Consider the following 14,242-nt stretch of genomic DNA (forward strand, 5'->3'; position numbering starts at 1 on the left):
CGTTGAACTATATAATGATCTCCTGGTCCTGTTCAACTCATTCAGCATCATCAGTTCATGTAAGTCTCTCCAGGCCTTTCTGAAATCATCCTGTTGGTCATTTCTTACAGAACAATAATATTCCATAAGAAGTGGTCATTTTAACCTTAAATGTGTACGGGGTAAACTCTCTCATAAAGAGGAGGTAGATAGCAGACTGGATCAAAAGCCAGAATCCTACAATATGTTGTTTACAGGAAAATTATTTAAAGCAGGGTGATACATAAAGAGTAAAGGAAAAAGGCTGGAGCAGAATCTATTATGATTCAGATGAAGTAAAAAAAAAAAAAAAAAAAAAAAAAAAAAAGCAGGGGTAGCCATTCTGATCCGAGATCAAGCAAAAGCAAAAATTAATCTAATTAAAAGAGATAAAGGAGACTATATCTTGCTAAAGGGTACCATAGATAATGAAGTAATATCAATACTAAACATATATGCACCAAGTGATATAGCATCTAAATTCCTAAAGGAGAAGTTAAAAGAGCTGCAAGAAGAAATAAAAAAAAAACTTCTAGGAAAATTGGAAACTAGTATGGCAGAAACTAGGCATTGATACATACTTAACACCATATACCAAGATAAGGTCAAAATGGGTTCATGATCTAGACATAAAGAATGAGATTATAAATAATTCAGAAGAACATAAGATAGTTTACCTCTCAGACCCATGGAGGAAGAAAGAATTTGTGACCAAAGAAGAACTAGAGATCATTATTGATCACAAAATTGATAGTTTTGATTATATAAGGTTAAAAAGGTTTTGTACAAACAAAACTAATGCAAACAAGATTAGAAGGGAAGCAATAAACTGGGAAAACATTTTTAGAGTTAAAAGATTCTAATAAAGGCCTCATTTCCAAAATATATAGAGAATTGACTCAAATTTATAAGAATTCAAGCCATTCTCCAATTGATAAATGGTCAAAGGATATGAACAGACAATTTTTAGATGAAGAAATATAAACTATTAATTTAAACTAGTCATATGAAGAGGTGCTCCAAATCATTAGTGTTTAGAGAAATGCAAATTAAGACAACTCTGAGATACAACTACACATCTCTCAGATTGGCTAAGATGACAGGAAAAGTTAATGATGAAAGTTGGGTGGGATGTGGGAAAACAATGTATATTGATACATTGTTGGTGGAATTGTGAATGAATGCAACCATTCTGGAGAGCAATTTGGAACTATGCTCAAAAAGTTATCAAACTATGTCCCTTTGATACAGCAGTATTATTACTGGGTTTATATCCCAAAAAGATCTTAAAGGAGGGAAAGGGACCCCATGTGCAAAAATGTTTGTGGCAGCCCTTTTTGTAGTGGCTAGAAACTGGAAATTGAATGGATGCCCATCAATTGGAGAATGGCTGAATAAATTATGGTATATGAATGTTATGGAATATTATTGTTCTGTAAGAAATGACCAACAACAGAATGATTTCAGAGAGGCCTGGAGACAGTTACATAATTGAAGCTAAGTGAAATAAGCAGAACCAGGAGATCATTATATACGGCAACAACAAGATTATATGATGATCAACTCTGATGGATGTGGCTCTCTTCAACAATGAGATGACGCAAACCAGTTCTAATTGTTCAGTAGAAAATCAACTACACCCAGAGAGAGAACTATGGGAAATGAGTGTGGAGAACACATAGCATTTCTACTCTTTTTGTTATTGTTTACTTGCATTTTTACTTTCCTTCTCAGTTTTTTTTTTTTGTTGTTGTTGTTTCCAGATCCATTTTTTTCTTATGAGGGAAGATAATTGTATAAATATGTATACATATATTGGATTTAACATATATTTAACATATTTAATATGTATTGGACTACCTGCCATCTGGGGGAAGGGGTAGAGGGAAAGAGGGGAAAAGTTGGAACAGAAGGTTTTGCAAGGGTCAAAGTTGAAAAATTACCCATGCATATGTTTTGTAAATAAAAAGCTATAATAATAAAAAATGACTTTTGCTCTCAAAATTCTAACTTCATTTCACAAATTCTCAACTTCATTTGTAAAATAAGTAGGATTTCCTGGATGGTTTCTATTGTGCTTTAAAAAATCTTTAAAATTCTATTCTTTATGGACTTTTTTCTCAAATATTTATTTATGGACAAGCACTAACTTAGTAATAATTCAGAAAGCAGTTCTAAGAAAAGTCCCACATGAGTTGTTTTGTTTGGTTGGGAGTCAGCACAATATATTTGAAAGGATTACATATTTGAAATCAGAGGATAGTGGTTTAAATCCCAGCCTGTGATTTAAATTGCTTAACCTTGCAGGGTCTTAGTTTTCCCCTCAAGTAAAATAAAAGTTTAGACTAGATATCCCTTAAGGTCCTTTCTCATTCTAAATATATAATCCTATGTGTACATGATTCTACCCTGAAATTCCCTCCCATTATCACAAAATTGACTTTGTACTTGAATCAAATGGGCAAAATAATGGGGTGAAATGAGGCCAGGGAGCTAGGATGTAGTCCTAGACTTTTAGTTTGTAGCATTATGCAATTCTTTTAGCTTTTCCATATTCCAGTTAGGATAGATAGATGATCCATGGATAGAGTGGTAGTCATGGAGTCAGGAAGACATCTTCCTGAGCTCAAATCTGATCCCTGGACTTACTAACTATATGACCCTGGTCAGTCTCCATTTACCTCAATTTCCTCAATCTATAAAATGAGCTGAAATGGAAATGGCAAACCATTCCAATAGCTATGCCAAGAAAACAACAAATGGAGTCACAAAAAGTTGAATATAACTGAAACAACTGAGGGAGAAAATTCTTATTTAAGTTCTATAAACTGAGAATAATAGTATATTCAATATGTCATAAGATTATTTTGGGGAATAAAGCATGGTGTAAATTATTATTATTTTTATGGTTGTTAATGGTTCCTGACAGAGAATAGAAGTGGGAAAAAAGTCTCTTTATAATTAGGAGGTCTTTAAGTGTGGGGGTAAGGTATCTTTTATTTTTTTCTCTTGGGTGGCAGCAATTAATATTAACACAAAATTGAACACAGGAGAAAAAACTTAGCGGGAAATTATTTTACTCATTTAATTATTTTAAAACAAATAAAATATGAAATTTCCAACATGGTTTCTCCAACACATATACTAAGATTCTGAAAGATTCCTTAATAGATACATTGAAAATTTTATTTTTAGCAATGCTCTAAAGTTTTTTAAAAAGGAGACATAAATAAAAAAACACCTTGTCAAAAGTGTTTTCCACTATCTGGGAGAGTGTGTTATTACAGTTATATAGTATTACAGTTAGTTGTTGTCCTTCATCTCAAAGAGATCCAAAATGACATCACTATGTTAGAGTCAAGTTATGGTGTATCCAACTGTGGCTCATCAAACAATAGAATCTCAGAATGTTCTACTACAGATTGAGCACAAATAGTCTGTAAAAACATTTGCTGTGGATTTGTTTCTGAATGTGTACATCTTACATTTCTTTTGAGCTTTTGCAACTCTGATTTGCTCATGAAACACAATACGGATACAACATGCAGGACAGTCCTTTGTTACACAAAGTTCTGCAAAGACACCTTGAGAATGTACATGTATCACTTCTTCTGGCCACAATGTGAACATCTTTATTGCATGAGTTCTTTGTAAAATAGTCTTTTAGAAAAATAAATGTTGGTCATTCAAACATGGCCAGCCCACTGAACTTGTGCTCTTTGCAGGAGAGTTTGAAGCTTGGCACTTTAAACAAAGACCCTTAGGGTCCAGTCCTTTATCTTGCCAGGTTGACTTGAATCTTCCTAAGACATTTCATATGGGAGCAATTCAGTGACTGACATGGCATTGGTATACTATACAAATTTAACAGCCATACAGCAATGAAGTTAGCACACCAACTTGGTATTCCTTCTGTTGGATAGGCAAACCTTCTGTTTGATTCTATTTGATACCTTTTATCTCCCACACTTTCCTCTGGAGACTTATAAACAAAGAGGTAGTTTTGGCAATATGTGTATCAACCTAATTGTTAATGTGTACATCCCTGGAAAGTATACTGACAAGGTAAGTGAACTTACCCACAGCATTCAAAACTTCTCCATTTGTTATAACAGGTGGCCTTACATTCCACAGATGGAATGGTTCTAACTGGTGGAGAATTGGTGTTTTCTTAGTGTTAATTGTTACGCTAAAATTATCATAAGTTTCAGATACTGCATTGAGTACACAATCATTTGCAAAGAAAAAACCTTGTACTAACTTTTCCTTTTTGTTAGTTTTGGCTTATAACCTTTTTAATGTAAATAATTTATTATTGGCACAATAGCTGACTTTGATGCCATATTCATCCTCACTAAAGATAACTGAAGATATTTGACAATACTGCTGAAAACATCATGCTAAAAAGCATGGGAGGAAGAACACAGCTTTGCTTCACTCCAATGGTGACTGGGAAAGCACAAGAACATCATACATTATCCAGATCGTGGGCAAACATGCCATCATGAAATTGACATATAATACCAATGAACATCTCCAGCCAATTAAATTTTGACTTAATTTTCCAAAAGAATGTCTGACTGGCAGTATCAAAAGTCTTGGTCAGATCAACAAACATCATGTATAGGTTTCTGTTCAGTTTGTGACATTTTCTTGGAACTGTTTGCAAATGCCATTGATTGTTCATTAGCCTTTTCTGAAGCCCTCTCAACCAGATGACCATCTTCCAAGTGAAGGATCAGCTTATTAAGGCAAGAATTTTGCCAGCAATGACTAAAAGTGAGACCACTACCCTCCCTTTTTTTTGTCATAGAAGATGGACAATAGAGGTATCCTTGAACTCCTGGAGCTATCCCTCCTCTTGCCATATAACCCAGAAAATTTTAGTCAGCTTTCATATGAGCAACCTTGTACATCTTAAATGGAATAGAATCATTACCAGATGTTTTGCTACAGAATGCCTAATGGCATTCCAAATCTCTTCTTCAATTAGAAATTTGGTTAGACTTCAACATGGATTATATGATAATGGCGTAAGCATTAATTGATGATGATTTATTGAGAATATTATGGAAATGCTTAGCCCAACTCTGCAGGATCATGTCCTTATCACAAATCAATGTAGCTCCATCTGCACTGAGTAATTGAAGTGCACTATACATGACCCATAAATAGTGTTCAAGTCATCACATCAATGCTTTGGATTGGTGCTATCAATGTAAAACTGAATTTCAGTTGCCTTCTTACTGCGCCAAGAATCTTGCATCTCTCCAAGCTTCATTTGCACTTCATTTTTGATGAAGTTAGTTAAAATGTTTCCTTTTTAGAGAGTGATGAACTATCTTGCTAATAAATCCTGTGGTGTTAATACTTTTCATTTAGCAGCTTCTGAATTTCCATCATTTTTATCAAACTAATTGGGATGATTGTATGATGCAGCATGCAGATGAGCAAATGCAGTGCTGTACACCAAATTTCTGAAAACTGCCCACTCCTTTTTAGCTCCACTAGTGCCAACCATAAATTGGCTCAATTTTTCCTTCAAGTTGACACTTGGAGAAGCACTTCTGTTTATATTATCTTCTCCTAGTTTTCTTGCCTTGGAGTCCTTGTTTGTTTAATTGCAATTAGCTAGGAGAGGATAAGTCTTTAATGAGCCAGCCCTCTGTGCCACACCTTGTCTTTGTCACTCTATCATCCAGTGTCTCTCTTCTCCTTATAGTGACATTATCAATTAAATGTCAGTATTTGCTGTAAGGGTACATCTATGAAATATATTGATTCAGGTAAATGGAAGATACAGTTGGTGATAAGGTCATGATATGCACAAGTTTTCAGTAATGTGGATCTTTGCTGTTAGTTTCAGATTTCAATCCTCTCAAAAATTCCCTGCCATGTCTGTACCTAATCTAGCATTAAAGTGAGTCAGAATTATAAGTTTCTCCTTTTTTATCACATTGATGATGAAAATGTCCAGGTCTTCATAAATTTTTCTTTGGCCTTATCAGAGTTTATCATAGTAGGAGTAGAGGCATGAAAATCAGATGGTGATAGTGTGGTACTTTGCAACAAGTGGTAATCACCTTGACATGATCCTGTCATTCACTCATTTTGGTAGGCATACAAGCTTTGTTGTTGAATAGATTCATTTCTTTGCAAAACCTATGCCATTTTCACTGTTCCCTCTCAGTGTGGTCACTTCAGAAATGCATGTATTCATCTTTGACTTTGGTAAGATGCTCTTCATTTGTCCATTCATTTTTTCAATCAAGTCTGCCATTTGGATGTGATACCTCCTGAATTCTCTTGCAACAAGAGCTGTTTGTTTCTCAGGTTTACTCAATTTAATGTTGTTTTTAAAAGTGCATATATGCCATGTACCAATATTGAGTAGAATAATCTTTGCAGAAGGTTTTTATGTGGGTTTTGTTGTTGTTGTTGTTTTGTTTTAATGTTTCAACCACAGAGTAAAGAAGACAATTTTAGGGCACCTTTTCTAGACCCTTTCTTACATCAGGAAGTAAACAGTGAAGTCCTAAAAAAAAACCTCTCATATGCCTATGGGATTGTCAAATCTCACGACTACTTGCAATAGTAGTGGCCTGGGCTGGGGCTGTCTGTGTGTACAACTGTCAGTGTATACAATCCTGCTGCTTAATCACTTCTTGTTGCCAAAGAAACTTTTAGATTGGTAAAAAAAAAAAAAAAAAAAAAAAAAAAAAGATTAAATTGAATGGATCATGACTTCGATTCATGCATAAATTGGATTTAAATTAAGCAGATCATCTAAAAATGTAAGTAAACCTCACTCTCTCTTCCAGAGCCGTCACTGTTCAGTGGCACAACAGATTCAAGACAACTGCTGATGGTTTGAGATACAGTGGATGCTCTTGGTGCCTTTAATGTCTAACCAAGCTCTAAAGCATTCCACAATACCTTCTACATCCACTTTCATAGCGATTAGAACAAATTTGTCTCGCCAGTTTATTCCACTAGGAGAAGTTTTCACATGCTTGGACTAGACACCCTCCTAACTCATAAAAAACTGGATCACTTTGAACCTAGTTTAACCCACCTGACAAAATAGTTTACCTGGTATAACCACTGCACATGCTAAAAGCTTCTTGGAGCCAAGGTAGAAAGGAATCTTGAAAAAAGCTCAGCAGTCCTCACAACAGGTGTGCCAGTCTTTCTGATCACACCCTATAACCTTTTTATGGCAGAGAGATCCAATGAAAGAATTTCCTCCAGGTGGTGTGGATAGATTTAATTAAATCCTATCTAGAATCTCATCAAGAATCTCAGTTATCTTATCAGTTAAGTTATCTTAAAAACATCTTATCTGAGATTCTTGATGAGTCAAGACTGTGGCCAAATAGAAAGTCCCAAGTGTGTGAAAAAAAATATATTATTCAGTTGAACAGTATGTTATTGTATGATTCATAACAATATTTTGGACAGGACAAATATTGTTAATAGAAATAGATCAGTTTTGAATCAGAGGAAGAGACAGCTGGATTGCATTTGGGAAACTGGGCAATGCTCCCCAAAGATGCTCCCCAAAACAAAAGCCCATCTTTTTAACACTACATATTGTACACCAAAGTTATTTTTACTATAAATTATAGAATAAAAGCATTTCTGAGCAAGCAAAATTACACATCACCAAAAAGCAATGGAGAGACATAGCCTAATTAGACTGTAACCTGACTATTTTCTCTCCTTGCCTCTCTTTTTTGGAATACCTGATTTACTTTTAGTAAGCTCAAGTATCTCTTTCTACATGAAGTTGTTCATGCCAATGACTTTTTCTCCTAGATTAACGTGTAGCTATTTATCTGTCTTTCATACATACCCATATAAAGCATTCCTTGTCTTCTCCTTTAGAATATCAATTCCTTGAGGGCAAGGAGTTCTTGTACTCTGTGTCCAGCACGCATTTTGTATTTACCCATACCTACTATAGTTGTGTAAAGAAAGTGACCCAGAACTGATGGATATCCTGGAAGCTGCATCTAATAGTCAGAGTCCTAGAGAAAGATCCCATAACCCAAAGGATATACAGAATTTAGAGAATGACGTAGGCAAGAGTGGACATAGGATGAGAAAATGTGATTAATTTGTGATCTGCGCCATTAGAAGGAGCAATTATATAGGTGAAATCACAGATCTATTTTAAAGCACAGAGTATGAAATAGTAAAAGGAAGAGAAAAGAAAATATAATTTAAGTAATTTCTCCTAGCAATAAAGCAATCTTTTAAAGGTTTTTAAAAAAATATTCCTCTTTTGACTAATTGGATTTTTTAATTAACCTTGGGCTTACTGAAACACATTATAACAAACCTTTTTTCCCCCTCTCTCTTATTTTTTGTCATCTGCAGGCCAGCTAAGTTCAAACCTAGCCAAAAGCATACTGATAACCTACTGGGATGATCATTAACAGTTTAATGAGTAAGTAAATATGCATGAGTCTTGAGAAAAAGAAAAAATGAATAGACTTTATTTTGTATGTTTGTGCTAATAAAGACAAGTTTGATCTGATATCAATAAACAAATTAAAACTAATAGAAAATTAGAGTGGCTCTAAAGTTGTTTACCAGCACCTTTGCAACATCTATCATTTGATACTTCTTTCCACTCCACTTTGGTACTATAGTCTTCATTCAATTTCATCAATTCACACCTGGATTATTGCAATAGTCTGCCATTTGGGTCTGTCTGCCTCAAGTCTCTCCCCTCTCTTCCATTCTCCCACCCAAGTAATTTTCCTAAAGTACAAGTCCAATCATGTCATTCCCTTACACAATAAACTCCACTAGCTTTCTATTTCCTCCAGAATCAAAAAAAAATTTTTTTGGAATTAAAATCCTTGTATGTCCTACCTTCCTCCACACACACTAACATACCCCTTTCCAGTTTTCTTACATCTTACTACCTAACAAGTAGACCTTGATCCAGTGATATTGGTCTTCTTACTGACTCATAAACAAGACACTCCATGTCTAGGTTTTGGATATTTTAGTTGGCTATCTCCAATGAGTAGAATGCTCTCCTTCTTCTGCTCTACCTACTGAATTCCCTGATTTCCACTAAGTCCCAATTAAAATTTCATGTTTAATAGAAAGCCTTTCCTAACTCTTCTTAATTCCAGTACCTTTCCTCTGTTTCATATTTACAAGCATATAGTTCTGTGTGTGTGTGTATATGTATATATGTATGTACTTATGCTAGTACTAAGCATATTACCAATGGTTCAAGATTCATGATCTTATGAATCTTGAGTCTAGGGTTGAGAAAATCAAGCTTTACTAAATACCACATATAAGACTCAATTATCTTTTTTATTCAGATATACAAGTTATAGTTAACTTTAAGATTCTCTCTATACAAACAAATGAATGGTTATAGTTGACAAGAGAAATCACCAACTAATCAATTATTTAAAGTTTGATCTTAAATCAGGTACATTGCCATGGCTCAATTGTGTCATCCATGTGTGAGTCTTCCAGACCCCATTTGGGGTGCTCTTGACAAAGATAATGGAGTAGTAGTTTGCCATCTCTTTCTCCATTTTTTTGTTTGTTTTTTTTACAAATGATAAAACTTTGGAAAATAGGATGAAGCAAATTGCTCAGAATCACACAGCTAGTAAATGTCTGAATCCAGATTTGAACTCATTTCTTCCTGACTCCACTCTTAGCACTCCATCTCCTGTACCAATTAGTTGTACCTTGGGTAACATTAGCCATAACCAGAACTATCTTTATAATTTTCATTTTTCTTTTCAGTTTCTGATATTTTCCCCCTCCCCAGATGTAGAATGTGTTAGTGAGTTTAGAGGGAGGAATGACTGTTCAAGACAGCATATTGTATTTTTTTTCTGCTTTATTCTATATAACTTCCTAAAAATGGAAATTTACACAATAGAGAAATAATGTGGATATGTGAATAATATGCATTGATTTTGAGATAATTTTTGCCTAATTTATTAATCAATAAACACTAAGGTACATAAATGTGTACAAGAAGGGAATTTAAATCAGTTTACATAATTTAATCTTTCAATTTACTTGTTAATATGCAAAAAGCTGATAATAGCACAAGTTCATACAACTTTTTTTTCACTAATGAAAGCAGAGATTGTACATTCTGTGTTAATCACACATGCCCTTGAGCTGTGGTTTGAAAACATTTACACCTCTGAAATGTATGTGTGAAGTGGAGAATTATACCACATTGCTACTAGTTTCCATCCTACCATATGTACAACAGACTTTATTTTTTTTTAAATAACTCTTTTTCTATCTGTTTTAGTCCTTACCTAGCCTTGCTTTTTAGTACAGAAATAAACAAGTGAACATGGAGTTTGCCTCAAGCAAGTGTCAGGATAAGTGGAGTGATTTGAGGGGCACTGAAAATGTGATTTTCTCCTAAGAAATCTCTCCCCTCATGCCCCAATATGCTATATTCAATTCAATTATTTTGGTTCAACAACCAGTTAAGTTCAAGAAAGTGTTAGGTACTTCAGACAAAAGAAACATGCAGTTCTGGCCTTCAGGAAGCTAATTTCTCCCTTTAGATACTAGCCATTTCTAAAAGAAATGTATGTTTCACTATTAAAGAGTCATTACTATGGGTGAAGAAATCCCTGTCAAAATGCCAGTACTCTTGAGATAGCAAGTACATGTGTACTTGCTATGATGGGCTTCAAGTGACACTTGACGTGTCATTAGAACAACAACTACCTGCATCAAATTAATATCTTTTATTTATTTAAGCACAGGACAAATAAGCTGTCCAACTAATTAACTTACTGCTTTCTAAGTTACAGTGTCCTTGCCCTTAAGAAAACCACCCAAACATACCAAAGCTTGGGCAAAAAAAGAAAGTCTTTGTTCCATGGTTCTGCATTCTAGGTGCATGAGAAATGAAAATTTATTTTATATTGTTGGAAAAGTATAAAACCATACCTATGACTCTATAGCTCCATCACTATTTGGGATTTCATCTTTTTATTATGATCCGCTTTATTTACAGTATTATACTTCATTAACCTCTTTCCTTCCTCACAGTACCATTATGTCCTAAACCCTCCTTTTTGCCTTCATTTCTCCCACTCTTTGAATGTCATGGGAAAATAATTGATTATATGTGGTTAGATCTTTAATATAATGAGTACAATATAAGGAAGTGGATCTTCTGCCAACTGCTAAGGTCGTATGGCAGCTGCCAGTTCAACCCCAATCAGGTACTATTCTTGTTACACTTTCTGATCTTCTCTGGATATCATAAAAATCTAAAAGATAGGTCTATAAAGTCATTGTTTTCAGCTCCTTTTGCCAGTAGTTGTCTCAGCTAAATTACAGGATAGCAAAGTGGTAGCAAGCCCAAGCTCCTTAGTAGTCACATAACACCATTGTTCTTCATTTTACTTTTGGTTTCCTCTCCCAAATGAATGGCTATTCTGGAATAAAGATTTGAATCTCCATGGTAGAATAGAGGAAGAAAACTAAGAGAATTCATTCATGTACTAAGCATAATTTTGACTCCATTATCTTTAAGTTCTTTGGTCCTCAGATTTCACTGCATTCAGGCCATCTTCTTGCCATGCTACAACCCACCAACTCCTACCCTCCCTCTCCATGCTTTGGAAACAGCAATAAAAAGCAACTCAAATATTTCTAGAAGAAACATCCATTGGGGCAGCTACATGGTACAGTGCATAGAGCACTTGAGTTCAGGAGGACCTGAATTCAAATTTGGCCATCCTACACTTATTATATTATATATAAGACACTTAGTCCCAATTGCCTCAGCAAAAAAAAAAAAAAAAAAAAAAAAAAGAAAAGATATCAATCAATTACCTTGTGACCACATATTACCCTTGTAAATCCAAAGACCAAAGTGCTCCTTACTGACATCCACTTTTCCCTATGTAGAATCTTCTTTTTTAGTAAGAATGTTGAAAGCAGCTATTATCTTATTTTTGTAACGATTTCGAATGCCAACACACCATACATCTGGTACATGGCTAATAAGTGCCATTTCACTTCTTCATTCATCCATCAATTCATTCATTATGAGTTTGGGCTCAAATTTGTATATATCTCCCCTGTTCTCTTGCCCTCTCCCATGGTTTGTGCCATAATAAGTGGGAGATAATTGTCATAGTCAAAGACCAAACTCCTAGAGGATATAAGAAGTAGGTATTGAATGATGGAAAGAGTGAGTTTTAATAACTATGTCATTTGAATTTTTTTCAAGTCATTTGTATTTTCCTCCAAATATATGAGGAAGCAAATATTTGGGACAACTTTGCAGCTCCAAAGAGTGCCCTATGTTGAATCAAAAACTTCATTGATTTAGTTCTGGAAAGTGCCCTCTTTTCTAATACTCTCATTTTATAAATAATTTGCCCAAGGTCTGGTAGTTAACAAGTGTTTGAAGTGAAATTTGAACTCAGAGCTACCTGATTCCGAATCTAGCCCACTTGCTATTATCCCAGAGGTTTTAGACCCACAACATCCTGTGGCTGAAATAGATTAAAATATAAATGGTAAATATTTAATGAAAAAGTTAAATGTAATAAAACATAGATAATATTAATATGTGGTTTTCAAAATCAACATGCAGTCTATTTACATTTAGTGGCCCCCATTTTAATTTTGTTTTTGTTTTTGTTTTTTATTTATTTTGAATACACATTGCTTTGTGAATCATGTTTGGAGAGGAAAAATCAGAACAAAAGAAAAAACCATAGGAGAGGGAAAAAACAGAAATAAAGAAATGAACATATCATGTGTTGACTTCCATTGAGTCTCCATAGTTCTTTTTCTGGATTCAGATGGCACTTCCTGTTCAAAGTATATTGGGATTGCCTTGGATCACTGAACCACTAAGAAGTCTTTCACAATTAATCATCATACATTTTTTTGTTGTTGTTGTTGTTGTATACAATGTATTCCTGGTTCTGCTAGTTTAATTCAGAATTAGCTCCAGTAAATCTTTCCAGACTTTTCTAAAATCAGCTTGTTTATCATTTTTTACAGAACAGTAATATTCCCTTATCTTCATATACCACAACTTGTTTAAGCCATTCCCCAATTATTGGACATCTATTCATTTTCCAGTTCTTTGCTACCACAAAAAGAGCTGCTACAAACATTTTTGTACAAGTGGGTCCTTTTCCCTCCTTTGTGATTTCCTTGGAATATACACCCACTAATGGCATTGCTGGATCAAAGGGATTGCACAATTTGATAACCCTTTGGGCGTAGCTCCAACTTGCTTTCCAGAATGGTTAATCATTTCACAACTCCACCAACAATGTATTAGTGTCCCAGTTTTCCCACATTCCCTCCAACATTTACCATTATCTTTTCCTGTCATTTTAGCCCCATTTCTATTTGAGGTTGACAGCACTGTGTTTCATCATGTGGCCTCTCTAAATAGTGTTCCTTTTTTTGTACAGATGAGGAAATTAAGTTTCAAACAGGTAAAGTGACTTGTGTTAGCTACATAGCTAGTAAGTATTAAACCAGGATTTGAAACAAACTCGGTGATCTTTCTCTTGCACCAGACTATCTTATAGGCAGAAGTGGAGATAGATGCTGGTTTAACAAGTTTTCCAAAAAATATCATGCAGAACACATTTTTTAAGCTTAATCTGCATCATTAACATTTTTTCCAATATTTTATTAAGTCTAGATTCCAAGCAATCAAAAAACTGTAAAGCAAATGATGATGTGGCAACTGTGACACTGAAAATTTAACAATTGATTTTTAGGAAACTGTACAAACAGGCTGGAGCACACAACAGTTTATATGTCCTTCATTCCTTTTGGCTGTTAATTAACTTAATAAATCTCATCCTCCCCCTCAACCCAATTAGATTTTATAAAAAAGAGCATGTGAACACTGAATGGAAGATGAAAGAATAAAGCATTTATTAAGCACTTATTGTATGCAAAGCACTGCGCTAAGTGCATGGAGATAGACAGAAAAATAAGACAGTTTTTGGTCTGAAAGGATGTAACATAATAAGGAGTTAACATATATGTGGGTGTAAATAAAATTGCAGAGAAGACCATTTAGTTGTGAAATATGATTGCAATGGAATACTATTGTGCTAAAAAATTATGAGCTCATTCATCTTTTAAAAAAGAAAGATGGAAAATCATGAATAATGAATTTAACATAAGTGTTTTCTTTAAATGGAAAACT

At 34.4% G+C, this 14,242-nt stretch overlaps 1 long non-coding RNA gene across 1 annotated transcript in view; it reads left to right on the plus strand.

Moving 5' to 3' along the window:
- LOC141546452 (uncharacterized) overlaps nucleotides 1–14,242 on the plus strand; it is a 45,393-nt gene that overhangs the window by 24,008 nt on the left and 7,143 nt on the right. Inside the window, exon 4 of the long non-coding RNA XR_012483306.1 lies at nucleotides 8,401–8,470. This is a non-coding gene — a long non-coding RNA (uncharacterized LOC141546452). The remainder of the gene's footprint in view (nucleotides 1–8,400; nucleotides 8,471–14,242) is intronic.

This window comes from Sminthopsis crassicaudata, chromosome 1, assembly GCF_048593235.1.
Source record: "Sminthopsis crassicaudata isolate SCR6 chromosome 1, ASM4859323v1, whole genome shotgun sequence".
Taxonomy (NCBI): Eukaryota; Metazoa; Chordata; class Mammalia; order Dasyuromorphia; family Dasyuridae; genus Sminthopsis; species Sminthopsis crassicaudata.